The sequence below is a fragment of the Schistocerca piceifrons genome, unplaced genomic scaffold (assembly GCF_021461385.2).
Source record: "Schistocerca piceifrons isolate TAMUIC-IGC-003096 unplaced genomic scaffold, iqSchPice1.1 HiC_scaffold_423, whole genome shotgun sequence".
NCBI lineage: Eukaryota > Metazoa > Arthropoda > Insecta > Orthoptera > Acrididae > Schistocerca > Schistocerca piceifrons.
Window position 1 is genome coordinate 24,697 of NW_025728649.1, and position 26,738 is coordinate 51,434.

At 49.5% G+C, this 26,738-nt stretch overlaps 11 non-coding genes and 1 pseudogene across 11 annotated transcripts; all 12 read left to right on the forward strand.

Annotated features, from left to right (window-relative positions):
* Positions 1-1,053: 1,053 nt before the first annotated feature.
* LOC124748939 lies at positions 1,054-1,215 on the forward strand. The gene has a single exon (XR_007011715.1). It is a non-coding gene; the product is annotated as a U1 spliceosomal RNA (small nuclear RNA).
* A 2,159-nt stretch (positions 1,216-3,374) lies between these two features.
* Positions 3,375-3,536, forward strand: LOC124748940. Its single transcript, XR_007011716.1, has one exon. It is a non-coding gene; the product is annotated as a U1 spliceosomal RNA (small nuclear RNA).
* A 2,159-nt stretch (positions 3,537-5,695) lies between these two features.
* LOC124748941 lies at positions 5,696-5,857 on the forward strand. Its single transcript, XR_007011717.1, has one exon. It is a non-coding gene; the product is annotated as a U1 spliceosomal RNA (small nuclear RNA).
* Positions 5,858-8,016: 2,159 nt separating this feature from the next.
* LOC124748942 lies at positions 8,017-8,178 on the forward strand. The gene has a single exon (XR_007011718.1). It is a non-coding gene; the product is annotated as a U1 spliceosomal RNA (small nuclear RNA).
* A 2,159-nt stretch (positions 8,179-10,337) lies between these two features.
* On the forward strand, positions 10,338-10,499 carry LOC124748943. The gene has a single exon (XR_007011719.1). It is a non-coding gene; the product is annotated as a U1 spliceosomal RNA (small nuclear RNA).
* A 2,159-nt stretch (positions 10,500-12,658) lies between these two features.
* LOC124748944 lies at positions 12,659-12,820 on the forward strand. Its single transcript, XR_007011720.1, has one exon. It is a non-coding gene; the product is annotated as a U1 spliceosomal RNA (small nuclear RNA).
* Positions 12,821-14,978: 2,158 nt separating this feature from the next.
* On the forward strand, positions 14,979-15,140 carry LOC124748947. The gene has a single exon (XR_007011722.1). It is a non-coding gene; the product is annotated as a U1 spliceosomal RNA (small nuclear RNA).
* Positions 15,141-17,299: 2,159 nt separating this feature from the next.
* On the forward strand, positions 17,300-17,461 carry LOC124748948. The gene has a single exon (XR_007011723.1). It is a non-coding gene; the product is annotated as a U1 spliceosomal RNA (small nuclear RNA).
* Positions 17,462-19,623: 2,162 nt separating this feature from the next.
* LOC124748949 lies at positions 19,624-19,785 on the forward strand. The gene has a single exon (XR_007011724.1). It is a non-coding gene; the product is annotated as a U1 spliceosomal RNA (small nuclear RNA).
* Positions 19,786-21,951: 2,166 nt separating this feature from the next.
* Positions 21,952-22,113, forward strand: LOC124748950. The gene has a single exon (XR_007011725.1). It is a non-coding gene; the product is annotated as a U1 spliceosomal RNA (small nuclear RNA).
* A 2,162-nt stretch (positions 22,114-24,275) lies between these two features.
* LOC124748951 lies at positions 24,276-24,437 on the forward strand. The gene has a single exon (XR_007011726.1). It is a non-coding gene; the product is annotated as a U1 spliceosomal RNA (small nuclear RNA).
* Positions 24,438-26,594: 2,157 nt separating this feature from the next.
* Positions 26,595-26,738, forward strand: LOC124748952 (annotated as a pseudogene; the record flags this gene model as incomplete).

The window sequence follows — 26,738 nt, forward strand, 5'->3', positions numbered from 1 at the left end:
TCCATGTCCAAGCAAAGAGGCAGAGAGGGGTGAATGTAATGCCTGCAGCAGTTTCAAATGTTTGCACATATAAAACTACTCATAGCGTCACCATAGTCATAAGATATTAATCATTTATGAAATGCCGCAAAATTAATCTGCAGCAAGCTGTGTTGCCATCAGATGGCAATGGCATTGTTTTGACAGTGCTACCTAGTAGTGGTGCAGCCTAAACGAATTAATTACTTCCCCTAAACTTTTCCATCTAGCTTAAATAATGAAGCATTATACTTTCATATGCGTGAAGGAAATATCTCCACATTCTGAATTAAAGAGAACACAAATTTCGTCCGAGCTTTCCAGATCGTGCTCGAGATGAACAGAAAAAAAAAGAAGTGTTACCTTACCTTCAAGTGTCTTCTGTTCCATCAGCGTCCAATGGGGTAAGTTGCAGTTTTTTGCTGATTATTGCCTTTCCTTAAGAGCCTGCTGACGTGATGTTTGTCCCTCGTGTACAACACCCACGAGTGCATACAGCTTCCTTAGAACATCTGATAGTCTGAGCTTGGTCCTTCGGTTGCTCAGCGACAGACAAGGGCGATTGACAATGCTGCCGTATTTCCTAGCACTATGGGCTCCCACGGAGGGAGCAAAGGTAAGAGAAATAATTGATTTTGTGGCTTGCACTGTGGCTGGAAGAAACAGTCATTCAGCAAATCTCATTTGCCGTTTTGACACCGGCCGAGAAAGAGGGCGACTTTCAGGCGGAGAGGGTGGCTCGAAGGCGGTAACCCCGACATGGCCCGCCATCTCCCGGAGGGTGCAGTAACTTAACCCCAGCAACGGCCGGCGCCGCGAGTCGCGATGTCTTCCGCACGAAAAATGCATCGCTTTCTGCAGAAGGCCGTTATTGTGCCTGTCTGCCTGCTAACTCGACGGCCAACAGCGCGTTTCTAAGGAAGCAAGTACATTCACGGCACCATGCTCTTCGCCGAATGCGACAACGTCAAGAGTTCTCGTTCCACTACGATAGCGCGACGCATTACAAATATTCGCCTGTGGCCGAGGAGAAGCATACTTACCTGGCGTAGAGGATACCGTGATCATGAAGGCGGTTCCTCCGGGGTGAGGCTTGTCCATTGCACTTCGGTCGAGCTGACCCCCGCGATTACTCCAAATGCGAGTAACTCGGGCGCATAATTTTTGGTAGTCGGGACTGCGTTCGCGCTGTCCCGGTGCTAATCTCCGTTACAATCAAAGCCTCTCCTCGTGTTGGACGATAAGTACTGACTGTGAGTAATTTACCAGCTTCTCATAACCGATGATGCCTCCACTAGAAGCGACAAAACACACTAGGAAACGGCGTCGAAAGCCAGAGCCAGCGCACTGCTCTTCAACCGCGTGGCACGCGCGCTCGTAATAGCAGCGGCAGCCGCGAGATGGCTCAGGCCATCCAACTTGGCTACGATTTCCGTATTAACGGTCGAACGGCCCCTTTTAGCATTCTCTGTCCATAAACGGATTGCGCGCCAAACGTTATTCGGCGGCGCGACATTCCCTGCAAGCACAGTGACTGCTGTGGCGCGAGCGGGCGTACAGGGGCCATCGGCCAGCCGAACGCTTTGGCGCCGGTGGCATGGTACATGAGGGGCCGGAAGCAAGCGTCTAGCGTAGCGTCTCGGGACTTGCAGACTTGCGGCACTTGAGGAGCTTGTGGGGATGTGAATCGAAGGAAATAACATGACGAGCTGCACCGAAAACGAGAAACATAGATTCTAGCCAACAGCGCCCTGTGCTCCCAGGCGAGGCGGCCACCCATCCAAGCCCAACGTCGGTGATCGGACGAGAACCGGCGTATTTGCACCCCTTTCTTACCCCGCTGCCGTTGGCGAGTGACTGCTGCAACGTGTGCTGGCAAGTCAGCTTCGGATCCTCACTTAACTTCCACACACAGTGAATATCTTCCTGGCCACGACAGTTTCCCGCCGCAGTTGACGTCTACCTGCTCCAAGGAATGGCCTTTCGTCGCAGTGGTTGTGTTTCATCTGACAACTTTGCAGGCAACCTAAAATAACGCTTGGAAATGAGCAATTAAAGCACGAGGAGGACTGACTGAAAACGGCCGCATGAAATTATTAAGCTCGGTTTCGATTGCAACAGTTCCAATGAAATACTCACGTACACTAATTGCAGAGGTAGGTAGGAATAAATAAATAAATTCGTTGTTGAATCACTACATTCGGAAAAAAAAAAAATGTACACTGTATTGTTTAATATCATTTCTTTACACTTCAGAACTGTTACTACTTCAAAAACAAGCAATTTAATTTATCCTTACTTACTCCATGTCCAAGCAAAGAGGCAGAGAGGGGTGAATGTAATGCCTGCAGCAGTTTCAAATGTTTGCACATATAAAACTACTCATAGCGTCACCATAGTCATAAGATATTAATCATTTATGAAATGCCGCAAAATTAATCTGCAGCAAGCTGTGTTGCCATCAGATGGCAATGGCATTGTTTTGACAGTGCTACCTAGTAGTGGTGCAGCCTAAACGAATTAATTACTTCCCCTAAACTTTTCCATCTAGCTTAAATAATGAAGCATTATACTTTCATATGCGTGAAGGAAATATCTCCACATTCTGAATTAAAGAGAACACAAATTTCGTCCGAGCTTTCCAGATCGTGCTCGAGATGAACAGAAAAAAAAAGAAGTGTTACCTTACCTTCAAGTGTCTTCTGTTCCATCAGCGTCCAATGGGGTAAGTTGCAGTTTTTTGCTGATTATTGCCTTTCCTTAAGAGCCTGCTGACGTGATGTTTGTCCCTCGTGTACAACACCCACGAGTGCATACAGCTTCCTTAGAACATCTGATAGTCTGAGCTTGGTCCTTCGGTTGCTCAGCGACAGACAAGGGCGATTGACAATGCTGCCGTATTTCCTAGCACTATGGGCTCCCACGGAGGGAGCAAAGGTAAGAGAAATAATTGATTTTGTGGCTTGCACTGTGGCTGGAAGAAACAGTCATTCAGCAAATCTCATTTGCCGTTTTGACACCGGCCGAGAAAGAGGGCGACTTTCAGGCGGAGAGGGTGGCTCGAAGGCGGTAACCCCGACATGGCCCGCCATCTCCCGGAGGGTGCAGTAACTTAACCCCAGCAACGGCCGGCGCCGCGAGTCGCGATGTCTTCCGCACGAAAAATGCATCGCTTTCTGCAGAAGGCCGTTATTGTGCCTGTCTGCCTGCTAACTCGACGGCCAACAGCGCGTTTCTAAGGAAGCAAGTACATTCACGGCACCATGCTCTTCGCCGAATGCGACAACGTCAAGAGTTCTCGTTCCACTACGATAGCGCGACGCATTACAAATATTCGCCTGTGGCCGAGGAGAAGCATACTTACCTGGCGTAGAGGATACCGTGATCATGAAGGCGGTTCCTCCGGGGTGAGGCTTGTCCATTGCACTTCGGTCGAGCTGACCCCCGCGATTACTCCAAATGCGAGTAACTCGGGCGCATAATTTTTGGTAGTCGGGACTGCGTTCGCGCTGTCCCGGTGCTAATCTCCGTTACAATCAAAGCCTCTCCTCGTGTTGGACGATAAGTACTGACTGTGAGTAATTTACCAGCTTCTCATAACCGATGATGCCTCCACTAGAAGCGACAAAACACACTAGGAAACGGCGTCGAAAGCCAGAGCCAGCGCACTGCTCTTCAACCGCGTGGCACGCGCGCTCGTAATAGCAGCGGCAGCCGCGAGATGGCTCAGGCCATCCAACTTGGCTACGATTTCCGTATTAACGGTCGAACGGCCCCTTTTAGCATTCTCTGTCCATAAACGGATTGCGCGCCAAACGTTATTCGGCGGCGCGACATTCCCTGCAAGCACAGTGACTGCTGTGGCGCGAGCGGGCGTACAGGGGCCATCGGCCAGCCGAACGCTTTGGCGCCGGTGGCATGGTACATGAGGGGCCGGAAGCAAGCGTCTAGCGTAGCGTCTCGGGACTTGCAGACTTGCGGCACTTGAGGAGCTTGTGGGGATGTGAATCGAAGGAAATAACATGACGAGCTGCACCGAAAACGAGAAACATAGATTCTAGCCAACAGCGCCCTGTGCTCCCAGGCGAGGCGGCCACCCATCCAAGCCCAACGTCGGTGATCGGACGAGAACCGGCGTATTTGCACCCCTTTCTTACCCCGCTGCCGTTGGCGAGTGACTGCTGCAACGTGTGCTGGCAAGTCAGCTTCGGATCCTCACTTAACTTCCACACACAGTGAATATCTTCCTGGCCACGACAGTTTCCCGCCGCAGTTGACGTCTACCTGCTCCAAGGAATGGCCTTTCGTCGCAGTGGTTGTGTTTCATCTGACAACTTTGCAGGCAACCTAAAATAACGCTTGGAAATGAGCAATTAAAGCACGAGGAGGACTGACTGAAAACGGCCGCATGAAATTATTAAGCTCGGTTTCGATTGCAACAGTTCCAATGAAATACTCACGTACACTAATTGCAGAGGTAGGTAGGAATAAATAAATAAATTCGTTGTTGAATCACTACATTCGGAAAAAAAAAAAATGTACACTGTATTGTTTAATATCATTTCTTTACACTTCAGAACTGTTACTACTTCAAAAACAAGCAATTTAATTTATCCTTACTTACTCCATGTCCAAGCAAAGAGGCAGAGAGGGGTGAATGTAATGCCTGCAGCAGTTTCAAATGTTTGCACATATAAAACTACTCATAGCGTCACCATAGTCATAAGATATTAATCATTTATGAAATGCCGCAAAATTAATCTGCAGCAAGCTGTGTTGCCATCAGATGGCAATGGCATTGTTTTGACAGTGCTACCTAGTAGTGGTGCAGCCTAAACGAATTAATTACTTCCCCTAAACTTTTCCATCTAGCTTAAATAATGAAGCATTATACTTTCATATGCGTGAAGGAAATATCTCCACATTCTGAATTAAAGAGAACACAAATTTCGTCCGAGCTTTCCAGATCGTGCTCGAGATGAACAGAAAAAAAAAGAAGTGTTACCTTACCTTCAAGTGTCTTCTGTTCCATCAGCGTCCAATGGGGTAAGTTGCAGTTTTTTGCTGATTATTGCCTTTCCTTAAGAGCCTGCTGACGTGATGTTTGTCCCTCGTGTACAACACCCACGAGTGCATACAGCTTCCTTAGAACATCTGATAGTCTGAGCTTGGTCCTTCGGTTGCTCAGCGACAGACAAGGGCGATTGACAATGCTGCCGTATTTCCTAGCACTATGGGCTCCCACGGAGGGAGCAAAGGTAAGAGAAATAATTGATTTTGTGGCTTGCACTGTGGCTGGAAGAAACAGTCATTCAGCAAATCTCATTTGCCGTTTTGACACCGGCCGAGAAAGAGGGCGACTTTCAGGCGGAGAGGGTGGCTCGAAGGCGGTAACCCCGACATGGCCCGCCATCTCCCGGAGGGTGCAGTAACTTAACCCCAGCAACGGCCGGCGCCGCGAGTCGCGATGTCTTCCGCACGAAAAATGCATCGCTTTCTGCAGAAGGCCGTTATTGTGCCTGTCTGCCTGCTAACTCGACGGCCAACAGCGCGTTTCTAAGGAAGCAAGTACATTCACGGCACCATGCTCTTCGCCGAATGCGACAACGTCAAGAGTTCTCGTTCCACTACGATAGCGCGACGCATTACAAATATTCGCCTGTGGCCGAGGAGAAGCATACTTACCTGGCGTAGAGGATACCGTGATCATGAAGGCGGTTCCTCCGGGGTGAGGCTTGTCCATTGCACTTCGGTCGAGCTGACCCCCGCGATTACTCCAAATGCGAGTAACTCGGGCGCATAATTTTTGGTAGTCGGGACTGCGTTCGCGCTGTCCCGGTGCTAATCTCCGTTACAATCAAAGCCTCTCCTCGTGTTGGACGATAAGTACTGACTGTGAGTAATTTACCAGCTTCTCATAACCGATGATGCCTCCACTAGAAGCGACAAAACACACTAGGAAACGGCGTCGAAAGCCAGAGCCAGCGCACTGCTCTTCAACCGCGTGGCACGCGCGCTCGTAATAGCAGCGGCAGCCGCGAGATGGCTCAGGCCATCCAACTTGGCTACGATTTCCGTATTAACGGTCGAACGGCCCCTTTTAGCATTCTCTGTCCATAAACGGATTGCGCGCCAAACGTTATTCGGCGGCGCGACATTCCCTGCAAGCACAGTGACTGCTGTGGCGCGAGCGGGCGTACAGGGGCCATCGGCCAGCCGAACGCTTTGGCGCCGGTGGCATGGTACATGAGGGGCCGGAAGCAAGCGTCTAGCGTAGCGTCTCGGGACTTGCAGACTTGCGGCACTTGAGGAGCTTGTGGGGATGTGAATCGAAGGAAATAACATGACGAGCTGCACCGAAAACGAGAAACATAGATTCTAGCCAACAGCGCCCTGTGCTCCCAGGCGAGGCGGCCACCCATCCAAGCCCAACGTCGGTGATCGGACGAGAACCGGCGTATTTGCACCCCTTTCTTACCCCGCTGCCGTTGGCGAGTGACTGCTGCAACGTGTGCTGGCAAGTCAGCTTCGGATCCTCACTTAACTTCCACACACAGTGAATATCTTCCTGGCCACGACAGTTTCCCGCCGCAGTTGACGTCTACCTGCTCCAAGGAATGGCCTTTCGTCGCAGTGGTTGTGTTTCATCTGACAACTTTGCAGGCAACCTAAAATAACGCTTGGAAATGAGCAATTAAAGCACGAGGAGGACTGACTGAAAACGGCCGCATGAAATTATTAAGCTCGGTTTCGATTGCAACAGTTCCAATGAAATACTCACGTACACTAATTGCAGAGGTAGGTAGGAATAAATAAATAAATTCGTTGTTGAATCACTACATTCGGAAAAAAAAAAAATGTACACTGTATTGTTTAATATCATTTCTTTACACTTCAGAACTGTTACTACTTCAAAAACAAGCAATTTAATTTATCCTTACTTACTCCATGTCCAAGCAAAGAGGCAGAGAGGGGTGAATGTAATGCCTGCAGCAGTTTCAAATGTTTGCACATATAAAACTACTCATAGCGTCACCATAGTCATAAGATATTAATCATTTATGAAATGCCGCAAAATTAATCTGCAGCAAGCTGTGTTGCCATCAGATGGCAATGGCATTGTTTTGACAGTGCTACCTAGTAGTGGTGCAGCCTAAACGAATTAATTACTTCCCCTAAACTTTTCCATCTAGCTTAAATAATGAAGCATTATACTTTCATATGCGTGAAGGAAATATCTCCACATTCTGAATTAAAGAGAACACAAATTTCGTCCGAGCTTTCCAGATCGTGCTCGAGATGAACAGAAAAAAAAAGAAGTGTTACCTTACCTTCAAGTGTCTTCTGTTCCATCAGCGTCCAATGGGGTAAGTTGCAGTTTTTTGCTGATTATTGCCTTTCCTTAAGAGCCTGCTGACGTGATGTTTGTCCCTCGTGTACAACACCCACGAGTGCATACAGCTTCCTTAGAACATCTGATAGTCTGAGCTTGGTCCTTCGGTTGCTCAGCGACAGACAAGGGCGATTGACAATGCTGCCGTATTTCCTAGCACTATGGGCTCCCACGGAGGGAGCAAAGGTAAGAGAAATAATTGATTTTGTGGCTTGCACTGTGGCTGGAAGAAACAGTCATTCAGCAAATCTCATTTGCCGTTTTGACACCGGCCGAGAAAGAGGGCGACTTTCAGGCGGAGAGGGTGGCTCGAAGGCGGTAACCCCGACATGGCCCGCCATCTCCCGGAGGGTGCAGTAACTTAACCCCAGCAACGGCCGGCGCCGCGAGTCGCGATGTCTTCCGCACGAAAAATGCATCGCTTTCTGCAGAAGGCCGTTATTGTGCCTGTCTGCCTGCTAACTCGACGGCCAACAGCGCGTTTCTAAGGAAGCAAGTACATTCACGGCACCATGCTCTTCGCCGAATGCGACAACGTCAAGAGTTCTCGTTCCACTACGATAGCGCGACGCATTACAAATATTCGCCTGTGGCCGAGGAGAAGCATACTTACCTGGCGTAGAGGATACCGTGATCATGAAGGCGGTTCCTCCGGGGTGAGGCTTGTCCATTGCACTTCGGTCGAGCTGACCCCCGCGATTACTCCAAATGCGAGTAACTCGGGCGCATAATTTTTGGTAGTCGGGACTGCGTTCGCGCTGTCCCGGTGCTAATCTCCGTTACAATCAAAGCCTCTCCTCGTGTTGGACGATAAGTACTGACTGTGAGTAATTTACCAGCTTCTCATAACCGATGATGCCTCCACTAGAAGCGACAAAACACACTAGGAAACGGCGTCGAAAGCCAGAGCCAGCGCACTGCTCTTCAACCGCGTGGCACGCGCGCTCGTAATAGCAGCGGCAGCCGCGAGATGGCTCAGGCCATCCAACTTGGCTACGATTTCCGTATTAACGGTCGAACGGCCCCTTTTAGCATTCTCTGTCCATAAACGGATTGCGCGCCAAACGTTATTCGGCGGCGCGACATTCCCTGCAAGCACAGTGACTGCTGTGGCGCGAGCGGGCGTACAGGGGCCATCGGCCAGCCGAACGCTTTGGCGCCGGTGGCATGGTACATGAGGGGCCGGAAGCAAGCGTCTAGCGTAGCGTCTCGGGACTTGCAGACTTGCGGCACTTGAGGAGCTTGTGGGGATGTGAATCGAAGGAAATAACATGACGAGCTGCACCGAAAACGAGAAACATAGATTCTAGCCAACAGCGCCCTGTGCTCCCAGGCGAGGCGGCCACCCATCCAAGCCCAACGTCGGTGATCGGACGAGAACCGGCGTATTTGCACCCCTTTCTTACCCCGCTGCCGTTGGCGAGTGACTGCTGCAACGTGTGCTGGCAAGTCAGCTTCGGATCCTCACTTAACTTCCACACACAGTGAATATCTTCCTGGCCACGACAGTTTCCCGCCGCAGTTGACGTCTACCTGCTCCAAGGAATGGCCTTTCGTCGCAGTGGTTGTGTTTCATCTGACAACTTTGCAGGCAACCTAAAATAACGCTTGGAAATGAGCAATTAAAGCACGAGGAGGACTGACTGAAAACGGCCGCATGAAATTATTAAGCTCGGTTTCGATTGCAACAGTTCCAATGAAATACTCACGTACACTAATTGCAGAGGTAGGTAGGAATAAATAAATAAATTCGTTGTTGAATCACTACATTCGGAAAAAAAAAAAATGTACACTGTATTGTTTAATATCATTTCTTTACACTTCAGAACTGTTACTACTTCAAAAACAAGCAATTTAATTTATCCTTACTTACTCCATGTCCAAGCAAAGAGGCAGAGAGGGGTGAATGTAATGCCTGCAGCAGTTTCAAATGTTTGCACATATAAAACTACTCATAGCGTCACCATAGTCATAAGATATTAATCATTTATGAAATGCCGCAAAATTAATCTGCAGCAAGCTGTGTTGCCATCAGATGGCAATGGCATTGTTTTGACAGTGCTACCTAGTAGTGGTGCAGCCTAAACGAATTAATTACTTCCCCTAAACTTTTCCATCTAGCTTAAATAATGAAGCATTATACTTTCATATGCGTGAAGGAAATATCTCCACATTCTGAATTAAAGAGAACACAAATTTCGTCCGAGCTTTCCAGATCGTGCTCGAGATGAACAGAAAAAAAAAGAAGTGTTACCTTACCTTCAAGTGTCTTCTGTTCCATCAGCGTCCAATGGGGTAAGTTGCAGTTTTTTGCTGATTATTGCCTTTCCTTAAGAGCCTGCTGACGTGATGTTTGTCCCTCGTGTACAACACCCACGAGTGCATACAGCTTCCTTAGAACATCTGATAGTCTGAGCTTGGTCCTTCGGTTGCTCAGCGACAGACAAGGGCGATTGACAATGCTGCCGTATTTCCTAGCACTATGGGCTCCCACGGAGGGAGCAAAGGTAAGAGAAATAATTGATTTTGTGGCTTGCACTGTGGCTGGAAGAAACAGTCATTCAGCAAATCTCATTTGCCGTTTTGACACCGGCCGAGAAAGAGGGCGACTTTCAGGCGGAGAGGGTGGCTCGAAGGCGGTAACCCCGACATGGCCCGCCATCTCCCGGAGGGTGCAGTAACTTAACCCCAGCAACGGCCGGCGCCGCGAGTCGCGATGTCTTCCGCACGAAAAATGCATCGCTTTCTGCAGAAGGCCGTTATTGTGCCTGTCTGCCTGCTAACTCGACGGCCAACAGCGCGTTTCTAAGGAAGCAAGTACATTCACGGCACCATGCTCTTCGCCGAATGCGACAACGTCAAGAGTTCTCGTTCCACTACGATAGCGCGACGCATTACAAATATTCGCCTGTGGCCGAGGAGAAGCATACTTACCTGGCGTAGAGGATACCGTGATCATGAAGGCGGTTCCTCCGGGGTGAGGCTTGTCCATTGCACTTCGGTCGAGCTGACCCCCGCGATTACTCCAAATGCGAGTAACTCGGGCGCATAATTTTTGGTAGTCGGGACTGCGTTCGCGCTGTCCCGGTGCTAATCTCCGTTACAATCAAAGCCTCTCCTCGTGTTGGACGATAAGTACTGACTGTGAGTAATTTACCAGCTTCTCATAACCGATGATGCCTCCACTAGAAGCGACAAAACACACTAGGAAACGGCGTCGAAAGCCAGAGCCAGCGCACTGCTCTTCAACCGCGTGGCACGCGCGCTCGTAATAGCAGCGGCAGCCGCGAGATGGCTCAGGCCATCCAACTTGGCTACGATTTCCGTATTAACGGTCGAACGGCCCCTTTTAGCATTCTCTGTCCATAAACGGATTGCGCGCCAAACGTTATTCGGCGGCGCGACATTCCCTGCAAGCACAGTGACTGCTGTGGCGCGAGCGGGCGTACAGGGGCCATCGGCCAGCCGAACGCTTTGGCGCCGGTGGCATGGTACATGAGGGGCCGGAAGCAAGCGTCTAGCGTAGCGTCTCGGGACTTGCAGACTTGCGGCACTTGAGGAGCTTGTGGGGATGTGAATCGAAGGAAATAACATGACGAGCTGCACCGAAAACGAGAAACATAGATTCTAGCCAACAGCGCCCTGTGCTCCCAGGCGAGGCGGCCACCCATCCAAGCCCAACGTCGGTGATCGGACGAGAACCGGCGTATTTGCACCCCTTTCTTACCCCGCTGCCGTTGGCGAGTGACTGCTGCAACGTGTGCTGGCAAGTCAGCTTCGGATCCTCACTTAACTTCCACACACAGTGAATATCTTCCTGGCCACGACAGTTTCCCGCCGCAGTTGACGTCTACCTGCTCCAAGGAATGGCCTTTCGTCGCAGTGGTTGTGTTTCATCTGACAACTTTGCAGGCAACCTAAAATAACGCTTGGAAATGAGCAATTAAAGCACGAGGAGGACTGACTGAAAACGGCCGCATGAAATTATTAAGCTCGGTTTCGATTGCAACAGTTCCAATGAAATACTCACGTACACTAATTGCAGAGGTAGGTAGGAATAAATAAATAAATTCGTTGTTGAATCACTACATTCGGAAAAAAAAAAATGTACACTGTATTGTTTAATATCATTTCTTTACACTTCAGAACTGTTACTACTTCAAAAACAAGCAATTTAATTTATCCTTACTTACTCCATGTCCAAGCAAAGAGGCAGAGAGGGGTGAATGTAATGCCTGCAGCAGTTTCAAATGTTTGCACATATAAAACTACTCATAGCGTCACCATAGTCATAAGATATTAATCATTTATGAAATGCCGCAAAATTAATCTGCAGCAAGCTGTGTTGCCATCAGATGGCAATGGCATTGTTTTGACAGTGCTACCTAGTAGTGGTGCAGCCTAAACGAATTAATTACTTCCCCTAAACTTTTCCATCTAGCTTAAATAATGAAGCATTATACTTTCATATGCGTGAAGGAAATATCTCCACATTCTGAATTAAAGAGAACACAAATTTCGTCCGAGCTTTCCAGATCGTGCTCGAGATGAACAGAAAAAAAAAAGAAGTGTTACCTTACCTTCAAGTGTCTTCTGTTCCATCAGCGTCCAATGGGGTAAGTTGCAGTTTTTTGCTGATTATTGCCTTTCCTTAAGAGCCTGCTGACGTGATGTTTGTCCCTCGTGTACAACACCCACGAGTGCATACAGCTTCCTTAGAACATCTGATAGTCTGAGCTTGGTCCTTCGGTTGCTCAGCGACAGACAAGGGCGATTGACAATGCTGCCGTATTTCCTAGCACTATGGGCTCCCACGGAGGGAGCAAAGGTAAGAGAAATAATTGATTTTGTGGCTTGCACTGTGGCTGGAAGAAACAGTCATTCAGCAAATCTCATTTGCCGTTTTGACACCGGCCGAGAAAGAGGGCGACTTTCAGGCGGAGAGGGTGGCTCGAAGGCGGTAACCCCGACATGGCCCGCCATCTCCCGGAGGGTGCAGTAACTTAACCCCAGCAACGGCCGGCGCCGCGAGTCGCGATGTCTTCCGCACGAAAAATGCATCGCTTTCTGCAGAAGGCCGTTATTGTGCCTGTCTGCCTGCTAACTCGACGGCCAACAGCGCGTTTCTAAGGAAGCAAGTACATTCACGGCACCATGCTCTTCGCCGAATGCGACAACGTCAAGAGTTCTCGTTCCACTACGATAGCGCGACGCATTACAAATATTCGCCTGTGGCCGAGGAGAAGCATACTTACCTGGCGTAGAGGATACCGTGATCATGAAGGCGGTTCCTCCGGGGTGAGGCTTGTCCATTGCACTTCGGTCGAGCTGACCCCCGCGATTACTCCAAATGCGAGTAACTCGGGCGCATAATTTTTGGTAGTCGGGACTGCGTTCGCGCTGTCCCGGTGCTAATCTCCGTTACAATCAAAGCCTCTCCTCGTGTTGGACGATAAGTACTGACTGTGAGTAATTTACCAGCTTCTCATAACCGATGATGCCTCCACTAGAAGCGACAAAACACACTAGGAAACGGCGTCGAAAGCCAGAGCCAGCGCACTGCTCTTCAACCGCGTGGCACGCGCGCTCGTAATAGCAGCGGCAGCCGCGAGATGGCTCAGGCCATCCAACTTGGCTACGATTTCCGTATTAACGGTCGAACGGCCCCTTTTAGCATTCTCTGTCCATAAACGGATTGCGCGCCAAACGTTATTCGGCGGCGCGACATTCCCTGCAAGCACAGTGACTGCTGTGGCGCGAGCGGGCGTACAGGGGCCATCGGCCAGCCGAACGCTTTGGCGCCGGTGGCATGGTACATGAGGGGCCGGAAGCAAGCGTCTAGCGTAGCGTCTCGGGACTTGCAGACTTGCGGCACTTGAGGAGCTTGTGGGGATGTGAATCGAAGGAAATAACATGACGAGCTGCACCGAAAACGAGAAACATAGATTCTAGCCAACAGCGCCCTGTGCTCCCAGGCGAGGCGGCCACCCATCCAAGCCCAACGTCGGTGATCGGACGAGAACCGGCGTATTTGCACCCCTTTCTTACCCCGCTGCCGTTGGCGAGTGACTGCTGCAACGTGTGCTGGCAAGTCAGCTTCGGATCCTCACTTAACTTCCACACACAGTGAATATCTTCCTGGCCACGACAGTTTCCCGCCGCAGTTGACGTCTACCTGCTCCAAGGAATGGCCTTTCGTCGCAGTGGTTGTGTTTCATCTGACAACTTTGCAGGCAACCTAAAATAACGCTTGGAAATGAGCAATTAAAGCACGAGGAGGACTGACTGAAAACGGCCGCATGAAATTATTAAGCTCGGTTTCGATTGCAACAGTTCCAATGAAATACTCACGTACACTAATTGCAGAGGTAGGTAGGAATAAATAAATAAATTCGTTGTTGAATCACTACATTCGGAAAAAAAAAAATGTACACTGTATTGTTTAATATCATTTCTTTACACTTCAGAACTGTTACTACTTCAAAAACAAGCAATTTAATTTATCCTTACTTACTCCATGTCCAAGCAAAGAGGCAGAGAGGGGTGAATGTAATGCCTGCAGCAGTTTCAAATGTTTGCACATATAAAACTACTCATAGCGTCACCATAGTCATAAGATATTAATCATTTATGAAATGCCGCAAAATTAATCTGCAGCAAGCTGTGTTGCCATCAGATGGCAATGGCATTGTTTTGACAGTGCTACCTAGTAGTGGTGCAGCCTAAACGAATTAATTACTTCCCCTAAACTTTTCCATCTAGCTTAAATAATGAAGCATTATACTTTCATATGCGTGAAGGAAATATCTCCACATTCTGAATTAAAGAGAACACAAATTTCGTCCGAGCTTTCCAGATCGTGCTCGAGATGAACAGAAAAAAAAAGAAGTGTTACCTTACCTTCAAGTGTCTTCTGTTCCATCAGCGTCCAATGGGGTAAGTTGCAGTTTTTTGCTGATTATTGCCTTTCCTTAAGAGCCTGCTGACGTGATGTTTGTCCCTCGTGTACAACACCCACGAGTGCATACAGCTTCCTTAGAACATCTGATAGTCTGAGCTTGGTCCTTCGGTTGCTCAGCGACAGACAAGGGCGATTGACAATGCTGCCGTATTTCCTAGCACTATGGGCTCCCACGGAGGGAGCAAAGGTAAGAGAAATAATTGATTTTGTGGCTTGCACTGTGGCTGGAAGAAACAGTCATTCAGCAAATCTCATTTGCCGTTTTGACACCGGCCGAGAAAGAGGGCGACTTTCAGGCGGAGAGGGTGGCTCGAAGGCGGTAACCCCGACATGGCCCGCCATCTCCCGGAGGGTGCAGTAACTTAACCCCAGCAACGGCCGGCGCCGCGAGTCGCGATGTCTTCCGCACGAAAAATGCATCGCTTTCTGCAGAAGGCCGTTATTGTGCCTGTCTGCCTGCTAACTCGACGGCCAACAGCGCGTTTCTAAGGAAGCAAGTACATTCACGGCACCATGCTCTTCGCCGAATGCGACAACGTCAAGAGTTCTCGTTCCACTACGATAGCGCGACGCATTACAAATATTCGCCTGTGGCCGAGGAGAAGCATACTTACCTGGCGTAGAGGATACCGTGATCATGAAGGCGGTTCCTCCGGGGTGAGGCTTGTCCATTGCACTTCGGTCGAGCTGACCCCCGCGATTACTCCAAATGCGAGTAACTCGGGCGCATAATTTTTGGTAGTCGGGACTGCGTTCGCGCTGTCCCGGTGCTAATCTCCGTTACAATCAAAGCCTCTCCTCGTGTTGGACGATAAGTACTGACTGTGAGTAATTTACCAGCTTCTCATAACCGATGATGCCTCCACTAGAAGCGACAAAACACACTAGGAAACGGCGTCGAAAGCCAGAGCCAGCGCACTGCTCTTCAACCGCGTGGCACGCGCGCTCGTAATAGCAGCGGCAGCCGCGAGATGGCTCAGGCCATCCAACTTGGCTACGATTTCCGTATTAACGGTCGAACGGCCCCTTTTAGCATTCTCTGTCCATAAACGGATTGCGCGCCAAACGTTATTCGGCGGCGCGACATTCCCTGCAAGCACAGTGACTGCTGTGGCGCGAGCGGGCGTACAGGGGCCATCGGCCAGCCGAACGCTTTGGCGCCGGTGGCATGGTACATGAGGGGCCGGAAGCAAGCGTCTAGCGTAGCGTCTCGGGACTTGCAGACTTGCGGCACTTGAGGAGCTTGTGGGGATGTGAATCGAAGGAAATAACATGACGAGCTGCACCGAAAACGAGAAACATAGATTCTAGCCAACAGCGCCCTGTGCTCCCAGGCGAGGCGGCCACCCATCCAAGCCCAACGTCGGTGATCGGACGAGAACCGGCGTATTTGCACCCCTTTCTTACCCCGCTGCCGTTGGCGAGTGACTGCTGCAACGTGTGCTGGCAAGTCAGCTTCGGATCCTCACTTAACTTCCACACACAGTGAATATCTTCCTGGCCACGACAGTTTCCCGCCGCAGTTGACGTCTACCTGCTCCAAGGAATGGCCTTTCGTCGCAGTGGTTGTGTTTCATCTGACAACTTTGCAGGCAACCTAAAATAACGCTTGGAAATGAGCAATTAAAGCACGAGGAGGACTGACTGAAAACGGCCGCATGAAATTATTAAGCTCGGTTTCGATTGCAACAGTTCCAATGAAATACTCACGTACACTAATTGCAGAGGTAGGTAGGAATAAATAAATAAATTCGTTGTTGAATCACTACATTCGGAAAAAAAAAATGTACACTGTATTGTTTAATATCATTTCTTTACACTTCAGAACTGTTACTACTTCAAAAACAAGCAATTTAATTTATCCTTACTTACTCCATGTCCAAGCAAAGAGGCAGAGAGGGGTGAATGTAATGCCTGCAGCAGTTTCAAATGTTTGCACATATAAAACTACTCATAGCGTCACCATAGTCATAAGATATTAATCATTTATGAAATGCCGCAAAATTAATCTGCAGCAAGCTGTGTTGCCATCAGATGGCAATGGCATTGTTTTGACAGTGCTACCTAGTAGTGGTGCAGCCTAAACGAATTAATTACTTCCCCTAAACTTTTCCATCTAGCTTAAATAATGAAGCATTATACTTTCATATGCGTGAAGGAAATATCTCCACATTCTGAATTAAAGAGAACACAAATTTCGTCCGAGCTTTCCAGATCGTGCTCGAGATGAACAGAAAAAAAAAGAAGTGTTACCTTACCTTCAAGTGTCTTCTGTTCCATCAGCGTCCAATGGGGTAAGTTGCAGTTTTTTGCTGATTATTGCCTTTCCTTAAGAGCCTGCTGACGTGATGTTTGTCCCTCGTGTACAACACCCACGAGTGCATACAGCTTCCTTAGAACATCTGATAGTCTGAGCTTGGTCCTTCGGTTGCTCAGCGACAGACAAGGGCGATTGACAATGCTGCCGTATTTCCTAGCACTATGGGCTCCCACGGAGGGAGCAAAGGTAAGAGAAATAATTGATTTTGTGGCTTGCACTGTGGCTGGGAAGAAACAGTCATTCAGCAAATCTCATTTGCCGTTTTGACACCGGCCGAGAAAGAGGGCGACTTTCAGGCGGAGAGGGTGGCTCGAAGGCGGTAACCCCGACATGGCCCGCCATCTCCCGGAGGGTGCAGTAACTTAACCCCCAGCAACGGCCGGCGCCGCGAGTCGCGATGTCTTCCGCACGAAAAATGCATCGCTTTCTGCAGAAGGCCGTTATTGTGCCTGTCTGCCTGCTAACTCGACGGCCAACAGCGCGTTTCTAAGGAAGCAAGTACATTCACGGCACCATGCTCTTCGCCGAATGCGACAACGTCAAGAGTTCTCGTTCCACTACGATAGCGCGACGCATTACAAATATTCGCCTGTGGCCGAGGAGAAGCATACTTACCTGGCGTAGAGGATACCGTGATCATGAAGGCGGTTCCTCCGGGGTGAGGCTTGTCCATTGCACTTCGGTCGAGCTGACCCCCGCGATTACTCCAAATGCGAGTAACTCGGGCGCATAATTTTTGGTAGTCGGGACTGCGTTCGCGCTGTCCCGGTGCTAATCTCCGTTACAATCAAAGCCTCTCCTCGTGTTGGACGATAAGTACTGACTGTGAGTAATTTACCAGCTTCTCATAACCGATGATGCCTCCACTAGAAGCGACAAAACACACTAGGAAACGGGCGTCGAAAGCCAGAGCCAGCGCACTGCTCTTCAACCGCGTGGCACGCGCGCTCGTAATAGCAGCGGCAGCCGCGAGATGGCTCAGGCCATCCAACTTGGCTACGATTTCCGTATTAACGAGTCGAACGGCCCCTTTTAGCATTCTCTGTCCATAAACGGATTGCGCGCCAAACGTTATTCGGCGGCGCGACATTCCTGCCAAGCACAGTGACTGCTGTGGCGCGAGCGGGCGTACAGGGGCCATCGGCCAGCCGAACGCTTTGGCGCCGGTGGCATGGTACATGAGGGGCCGGAAGCAAGCGTCTAGCGTAGCGTCTCGGGACTTGCAGACTTGCGGCACTTGAGGAGCTTGTGGGGATGTGAATCGAAGGAAATAACATGACGAGCTGCACCGAAAACGAGAAACATAGATTCTAGCCAACAGCGCCCTGTGCTCCCAGGCGAGGCGGCCACCCATCCAAGCCCAACGTCGGTGATCGGACGAGAACCGGCGTATTTGCACCCCTTTCTTACCCCGCTGCCGTTGGCGAGTGACTGCTGCAACGTGTGCTGGCAAGTCAGCTTCGGATCCTCACTTAAACTTCCACACACAGTGAATATCTTCCTGGCCACGGACAGTTTCCCGCCGCAGTTGACGTCTACCTGCTCCAAGGAATGGCCTTTCGTCGCAGTGGTTGTGTTTCATCTGACAACTTTGCAGGCAACCTAAAATAACGCTTGGAAATGAGCAATTAAAGCACGAGGAGGACTGACTGAAAACGGCCGCATGAAATTATTAAGCTCGGTTTCGATTGCAACAGTTCCAATGAAATACTCACGTACACTAATTGCAGAGGTAGGTAGGAATAAATAAATAAATTCGTTGTTGAATCACTACATTCGGAAAAAAAAATGTACACTGTATTGTTTAATATCATTTCTTTACACTTCAGAACTGTTACTACTTCAAAAACAAGCAATTTAATTTATCCTTACTTACTCATGTCCAAGCAAAGAGGCAGAGAGGGGTGAATGTAATGCCTGCAGCAGTTTCAAATGTTTGCACATATAAAACTACTCATAGCGTCACCATAGTCATAAGATATTAATCATTTATGAAATGCCGCAAAATTAATCTGCAGCAAGCTGTGTTGCCATCAGATGGCAATGGCATTGTTTTGACAGTGCTACCTAGTAGTGGTGCAGCCTAAACGAATTAATTACTTCCCCTAAACTTTTCCATCTAGCTTAAATAATGAAGCATTATACTTTCATATGCGTGAAGGAAATATCTCCACATTCTGAATTAAAGAGAACACAAATTTCGTCCGAGCTTTCCAGATCGTGCTCGAGATGAACAGAAAAAAAAAGAAGTGTTACCTTACCTTCAAGTGTCTTCTGTTCCATCAGCGTCCAATGGGGTAAGTTGCAGTTTTTTGCTGATTATTGCCTTTCCTTAAGAGCCTGCTGACGTGATGTTTGTCCCTCGTGTACAACACCCACGAGTGCATACAGCTTCCTTAGAACATCTGATAGTCTGAGCTTGGTCCTTCGGTTGCTCAGCGACAGACAAGGGCGATTGACAATGCTGCCGTATTTCCTAGCACTATGGGCTCCCACGGAGGGAGCAAAGGTAAGAGAAATAATTGATTTTGTGGCTTGCACTGTGGCTGGAAGAAACAGTCATTCAGCAAATCTCATTTGCCGTTTTGACACCGGCCGAGAAAGAGGGCGACTTTCAGGCGGAGAGGGTGGCTCGAAGGCGGTAACCCCCGACATGGCCCCGCCATCTCCCGGAGGGTGCAGTAACTTAACCCCAGCAACGGCCGGCGCCGCGAGTCGCGATGTCTTCCGCACGAAAAATGCATCGCTTTCTGCAGAAGGCCGTTATTGTGCCTGTCTGCCTGCTAACTCGACGGCCAACAGCGCGTTTCTAAGGAAGCAAGTACATTCACGGCACCATGCTCTTCGCGCGAATGCGACAACGTCAAGAGTTCTCGTTCCACTACGATAGCGCGACGCATTACAAATATTCGCCTGTGGCCGAGGAGAAGCATACTTACCTGGCGTAGAGGATACCGTGATCATGAAGGCGGTTCCTCCGGGGTGAGGCTTGTCCATTGCACTTCGGTCGAGCTGACCCCCGCGATTACTCCAAATGCGAGTAACTCGGGCGCATAATTTTTGGTAGTCGGGACTGCGTTCGCGCTGTCCCGGTGCTAATCTCCGTTACAATCAAAGCCTCTCCTCGTGTTGGACGATAAGTACTGACTGTGAGTAATTTACCAGCTTCTCATAACCGATGATGCCTCCACTAGAAGCGACAAAACACACTAGGAAACGGCGTCGAAAGCCAGAGCCAGCGCACTGCTCTTCAACCGCGTGGCACGCGCGCTCGTAATAGCAGCGGCAGCCGCGAGATGGCTCAGGCCATCCAACTTGGCTACGATTTCCGTATTAACGGTCGAACGGCCCCTTTTAGCATTCTCTGTCCATAAACGGATTGCGCGCCAAACGTTATTCGGCGGCGCGACATTCCCTGCAAGCACAGTGACTGCTGTGGCGCGAGCGGGCGTACAGGGGCCATCGGCCAGCCGAACGCTTTGGCGCCGGTGGCATGGTACATGAGGGGCCGGAAGCAAGCGTCTAGCGTAGCGTCTCGGGACTTGCAGACTTGCGGCACTTGAGGAGCTTGTGGGGATGTGAATCGAAGGAAATAACATGACGAGCTGCACCGAAAACGAGAAACATAGATTCTAGCCAACAGCGCCCTGTGCTCCCCAGGCGAGGCGGCCACCCATCCAAGCCCAACGTCCGGTGATCGGACGAGAACCGGCGTATTTGCACCCCTTTCTTACCCCGCTGCCGTTGGCGAGTGACTGCTGCAACGTGTGCTGGCAAGTCAGCTTCGGATCCTCACTTAACTTCCACACACAGTGAATATCTTCCTGGCCACGACAGTTTCCCGCCGCAGTTGACGTCTACCTGCTCCAAGGAATGGCCTTTCGTCGCAGTGGTTGTGTTTCATCTGACAACTTTGCAGGCAACCTAAAATAACGCTTGGAAATGAGCAATTAAAGCACGAGGAGGACTGACTGAAAACGGCCGCATGAAATTATTAAGCTCGGTTTCGATTGCAACAGTTCCAATGAAATACTCACGTACACTAATTGCAGAGGTAGGTAGGAATAAATAAATAAATTCGTTGTTGAATCACTACATTCGGAAAAAAAAAAATGTACACTGTATTGTTTAATATCATTTCTTTACACTTCAGAACTGTTACTACTTCAAAAACAAGCAATTTAATTTATCCTTACTTACTCCATGTCCAAGCAAAGAGGCAGAGAGGGGTGAATGTAATGCCTGCAGCAGTTTCAAATGTTTGCACATATAAAACTACTCATAGCGTCACCATAGTCATAAGATATTAATCATTTATGAAATGCCGCAAAATTAATCTGCAGCAAGCTGTGTTGCCATCAGATGGCAATGGCATTGTTTTGACAGTGCTACCTAGTAGTGGTGCAGCCTAAACGAATTAATTACTTCCCCTAAACTTTTCCATCTAGCTTAAATAATGAAGCATTATACTTTCATATGCGTGAAGGAAATATCTCCACATTCTGAATTAAAGAGAACACAAATTTCGTCCGAGCTTTCCAGATCGTGCTCGAGATGAACAGAAAAAAAAAGAAGTGTTACCTTACCTTCAAGTGTCTTCTGTTCCATCAGCGTCCCAATGGGGGTAAGTTGCAGTTTTTTGCTGATTATTGCCCTTTCCTTAAGAGCCTGCTGACGTGATGTTTGTCCCTCGTGTACAACACCACGAGTGCATACAGCTTCCTTAGAACATCTGATAGTCTGAGCTTGGTCCTTCGGTTGCTCAGCGACAGACAAGGGCGATTGACAATGCTGCCGTATTTCCTAGCACTATGGGCTCCCACGGAGGGAGCAAAGGTAAGAGAAATAATTGATTTTGTGGCTTGCACTGTGGCTGGAAGAAACAGTCATTCAGCAAATCTCATTTGCCGTTTTGACACCGGCCGAGAAAGAGGGCGGACTTTCAGGCGGAGAGGGTGGCTCGAAGGCGGTAACCCCCGACATGGCCCGCCATCTCCCGGAGGGTGCAGTAACTTAACCCCAGCAACGGCCGGCGCCGCGAGTCGCGATGTCCTTCCGCACGAAAAATGCATCGCTTTCTGCAGAAGGCCGTTATTGTGCCTGTCCTGCCTGCTAACTCGACGGCCAACAGCGCGTTTCTAAGGAAGCAAGTACATTCACGGCACCATGCTCTTCGCCGAATGCGACAACGTCAAGAGTTCTCGTTCCACTACGATAGCGCGACGCATTACAAATATTCGCCTGTGGCCGAGGAGAAGCATACTTACCTGGCGTAGAGGATACCGTGATCATGAAGGCGGTTCCTCCGGGGTGAGGCTTGTCCATTGCACTTCGGTCGAGCTGACCCCCGCGATTACTCCAAATGCGAGTAACTCGGGCGCATAATTTTTGGTAGTCGGGACTGCGTTCGCGCTGTCCCGGTGCTAATCTCCGTTACAATCAAAGCCTCTCCTCGTGTTGACGATAAGTACTGACTGTGAGTAATTTACCAGCTTCTCATAACCGATGATGCCTCCACTAGAAGCGACAAAACACACTAGGAAACGGCGTCGAAAGCAGAGCCAGCGCACTGCTCTTCAACCGCGTGGCACGCGCGCTCGTAATAGCAGCGGCAGCCGCGAGATGGCTCAGGCCATCCAACTTGGCTACGATTTCCGTATTAACGGTCGAACGGCCCCTTTTAGCATTCTCTGTCCATAAACGGATTGCGCGCCAAACGTTATTCGGCGGCGCGACATTCCCTGCAAGCACAGTGACTGCTGTGGCGCGAGCGGGCGTACAGGGGCCATCGGCCAGCCGAACGCTTTGGCGCCGGTGGCATGGTACATGAGGGGCCGGAAGCAAGCGTCTAGCGTAGCGTCTCGGGACTTGCAGACTTGCGGCACTTGAGGAGCTTGTGGGGATGTGAATCGAAGGAAATAACATGACGAGCTGCACCGAAAACGAGAAACATAGATTCTAGCCAACAGCGCCCTTGTGCTCCCAGGCGAGGCGGCCACCCATCCAAGCCCAACGTCGGTGATCGGACGAGAACCGGCGTATTTGCACCCCTTTCTTACCCCGCTGCCGTTGGCGAGTGACTGCTGCAACGTGTGCTGGCAAGTCAGCTTCGGATCCTCACTTAACTTCCACACACAGTGAATATCTTCCTGGCCACGACAGTTTCCCCGCCGCAGTTGACGTCTACCTGCTCCAAGGAATGGCCTTTCGTCGCAGTGGTTGTGTTTCATCTGACAACTTTGCAGGGCAACCTAAAATAACGCTTGGAAATGAGCAATTAAAGCACGAGGAGGACTGACTGAAAACGGCCGCATGAAATTATTAAGCTCGGTTTCGATTGCAACAGTTCCAATGAAATACTCACGTACACTAATTGCAGAGGTAGGTAGGAATAAATAAATAAATTCGTTGTTGAATCACTACATTCGGAAAAAAAAAAATGTACACTGTATTGTTTAATATCATTTCTTTACACTTCAGAACTGTTACTACTTCAAAAACAAGCAATTTAATTTATCCTTACTTACTCCATGTCCAAGCAAAGAGGCAGAGAGGGGTGAATGTAATGCCTGCAGCAGTTTCAAATGTTTGCACATATAAAACTACTCATAGCGTCACCATAGTCATAAGATATTAATCATTTATGAAATGCCGCAAAATTAATCTGCAGCAAGCTGTGTTGCCATCAGATGGCAATGGCATTGTTTTGACAGTGCTACCTAGTAGTGGTGCAGCCTAAACGAATTAATTACTTCCCCTAAACTTTTCCATCTAGCTTAAATAATGAAGCATTATACTTTCATATGCGTGAAGGAAATATCTCCACATTCTGAATTAAAGAGAACACAAATTTCGTCCGAGCTTTCCAGATCGTGCTCGAGATGAACAGAAAAAAAAAGAAGTGTTACCTTACCTTCAAGTGTCTTTCTGTTCCATCAGCGTCCCAATGGGTAAGTTGCAGTTTTTTGCTGATTATTGCCTTTCCGTTAAGAGCCTGCTGACGTGATGTTTGTCCCTCGTGTACAACACCCACGAGTGCATACAGCTTCCTTAGAACATCTGATAGTCTGAGCTTGGTCCTTCGGTTGCTCAGCGACAGACAAGGGCGATTGACAATGCTGCCGTATTTCCTAGCACTATGGGCTCCCACGGAGGGAGCAAAGGTAAGAGAAATAATTGATTTTGTGGCTTGCACTGTGGCTGGAAGAAACAGTCATTCAGCAAATCTCATTTGCCGTTTTGACACCGGCCGAGAAAGAGGGCGACTTTCAGGCGGAGAGGGTGGCTCGAAGGCGGTAACCCCCGACATGGCCCGCCATCTCCCGGAGGGTGCAGTAACTTAACCCCCAGCAACGGCCGGCGCCGCGAGTCGCGATGTCTTCGCACGAAAAATGCATCGCTTTCTGCAGAAGGCCGTTATTGTGCCTGTCTGCCTGCTAACTCGACGGCCAACAGCGCGTTTCTAAGGAAGCAAGTACATTCACGGCACCATGCTCTTCGCCGAATGCGACAACGTCAAGAGTTCTCGTTCCACTACGATAGCGCGACGCATTACAAATATTCGCCTGTGGCCGAGGAGAAGCATACTTACCTGGCGTAGAGGATACCGTGATCATGAAGGCGGTTCCTCCGGGGTGAGGCTTGTCCATTGCACTTCGGTCGAGCTGACCCCCGCGATTACTCCAAATGCGAGTAACTCGGGCGCATAATTTTTGGTAGTCGGGACTGCGTTCGCGCTGTCCCGGTGCTAATCTCCGTTACAATCAAAGCCTCTCCTCGTGTTGGACGATAAGTACTGACTGTGAGTAATTTACCAGCTTCTCATAACCGATGATGCCTCCACTAGAAGCGACAAAACACACTAGGAAACGGCGTCGAAAGCCAGAGCCAGCGCACTGCTCTTCAACCGCGTGGCACGCGCGCTCGTAATAGCAGCGGCAGCCGCGAGATGGCTCAGGCCATCCAACTTGGCTACGATTTCCGTATTAACGGTCGAACGGCCCCTTTTAGCATTCTCTGTCCATAAACGGATTGCGCGCCAAACGTTATTCGGCGGCGCGACATTCCCTGCAAGCACAGTGACTGCTGTGGCGCGAGCGGGCGTACAGGGGCCATCGGCCAGCCGAACGCTTTGGCGCGGTGGCATGGTACATGAGGGGCCGGAAGCAAGCGTCTAGCGTAGCGTCTCGGACTTGCAGACTTGCGGCACTTGAGGAGCTTGTGGGGATGTGAATCGAAGGAAATAACATGACGAGCTGCACCGAAAACGAGAAACATAGATTCTAGCCAACAGCGCCCTGTGCTCCCAGGCGAGGCGGCCACCCATCCAAGCCCAACGTCGGTGATCGGACGAGAACCGGCGTATTTGCACCCCTTTCTTACCCCGCTGCCGTTGGCGAGTGACTGCTGCAACGTGTGCTGGCAAGTCAGCTTCGGATCCTCACTTAACTTCCACACACAGTGAATATCTTCCTGGCCACGACAGTTTCCCGCCGCAGTTGACGTCTACCTGCTCCAAGGAATGGCCTTTCGTCGCAGTGGTTGTGTTTCATCTGACAACTTTGCAGGCAACCTAAAATAACGCTTGGAAATGAGCCAATTAAAGCACGAGGAGGACTGACTGAAAACGGCCGCATGAAATTATTAAGCTCGGTTTCGATTGCAACAGTTCCAATGAAATACTCACGTACACTAATTGCAGAGGTAGGGTAGGAATAAATAAATAAATTCGTTGTTGAATCACTACATTCGGAAAAAAAAAAATGTACACTGTATTGTTTAATATCATTTCTTTACACTTCAGAACTGTTACTACTTCAAAAACAAGCAATTTAATTATCCTTACTTACTCCATGTCCAAGCAAAGAGGCAGAGAGGGGTGAATGTAATGCCTGCAGCAGTTTCAAATGTTTGCACATATAAAACTACTCATAGCGTCACCATAGTCATAAGATATTAATCATTTATGAAATGCCGCAAAATTAATCTGCAGCAAGCTGTGTTGCCATCAGATGGCAATGGCATTGTTTTGACAGTGCTACCTAGTAGTGGTGCAGCCCTAAACGAATTAATTACTTCCCCTAAACTTTTCCATCTAGCTTAAATAATGAAGCATTATACTTTCATATGCGTGAAGGAAATATCTCCACATTCTGAATTAAAGAGAACACAAATTTCGTCCGAGCTTTCCAGATCGTGCTCGAGATGAACAGAAAAAAAAAGAAGTGTTACCTTACCTTCAAGTGTCTTCTGTTCCATCAGCGTCCAATGGGGTAAGTTGCAGTTTTTTGCTGATTATTGCCTTTCCTTAAGAGCCTGCTGACGTGATGTTTGTCCCTCGTGTACAACACCCACGAGTGCATACAGCTTCCTTAGAACATCTGATAGTCTGAGCTTGGTCCTTCGGTTGCTCAGCGACAGACAAGGGCGATTGACAATGCTGCCGTATTTCCTAGCACTATGGGCTCCCACGGAGGGAGCAAAGGTAAGAGAATAATTGATTTTGTGGCTTGCACTGTGGCTGGAAGAAACAGTCATTCAGCAAATCTCATTTGCCGTTTTGACACCGGCCGAGAAAGAGGGCGACTTTCAGGCGGAGAGGGTGGCTCGAAGGCGGTAACCCCGACATGGCCCGCCATCTCCCGGAGGGTGCAGTAACTTAACCCCAGCAACGGCCGGCGCCGCGAGTCGCGATGTCTTCCGCACGAAAAATGCATCGCTTTCTGCAGAAGGCCGTTATTGTGCCTGTCTGCCTGCTAACTCGACGGCCAACAGCGCGTTTCTAAGGAAGCAAGTACATTCACGGCACCATGCTCTTCGCCGAATGCGACAACGTCAAGAGTTCTCGTTCCACTACGATAGCGCGACGCATTACAAATATTCGCCTGTGGCCGAGGAGAAGCATACTTACCTGGCGTAGAGGATACCGTGATCATGAAGGCGGTTCCTCCGGGGTGAGGCTTGTCCATTGCACTTCGGTCGAGCTGACCCCCGCGATTACTCCAAATGCGAGTAACTCGGGCGCATAATTTTTGGTAGTCGGGACT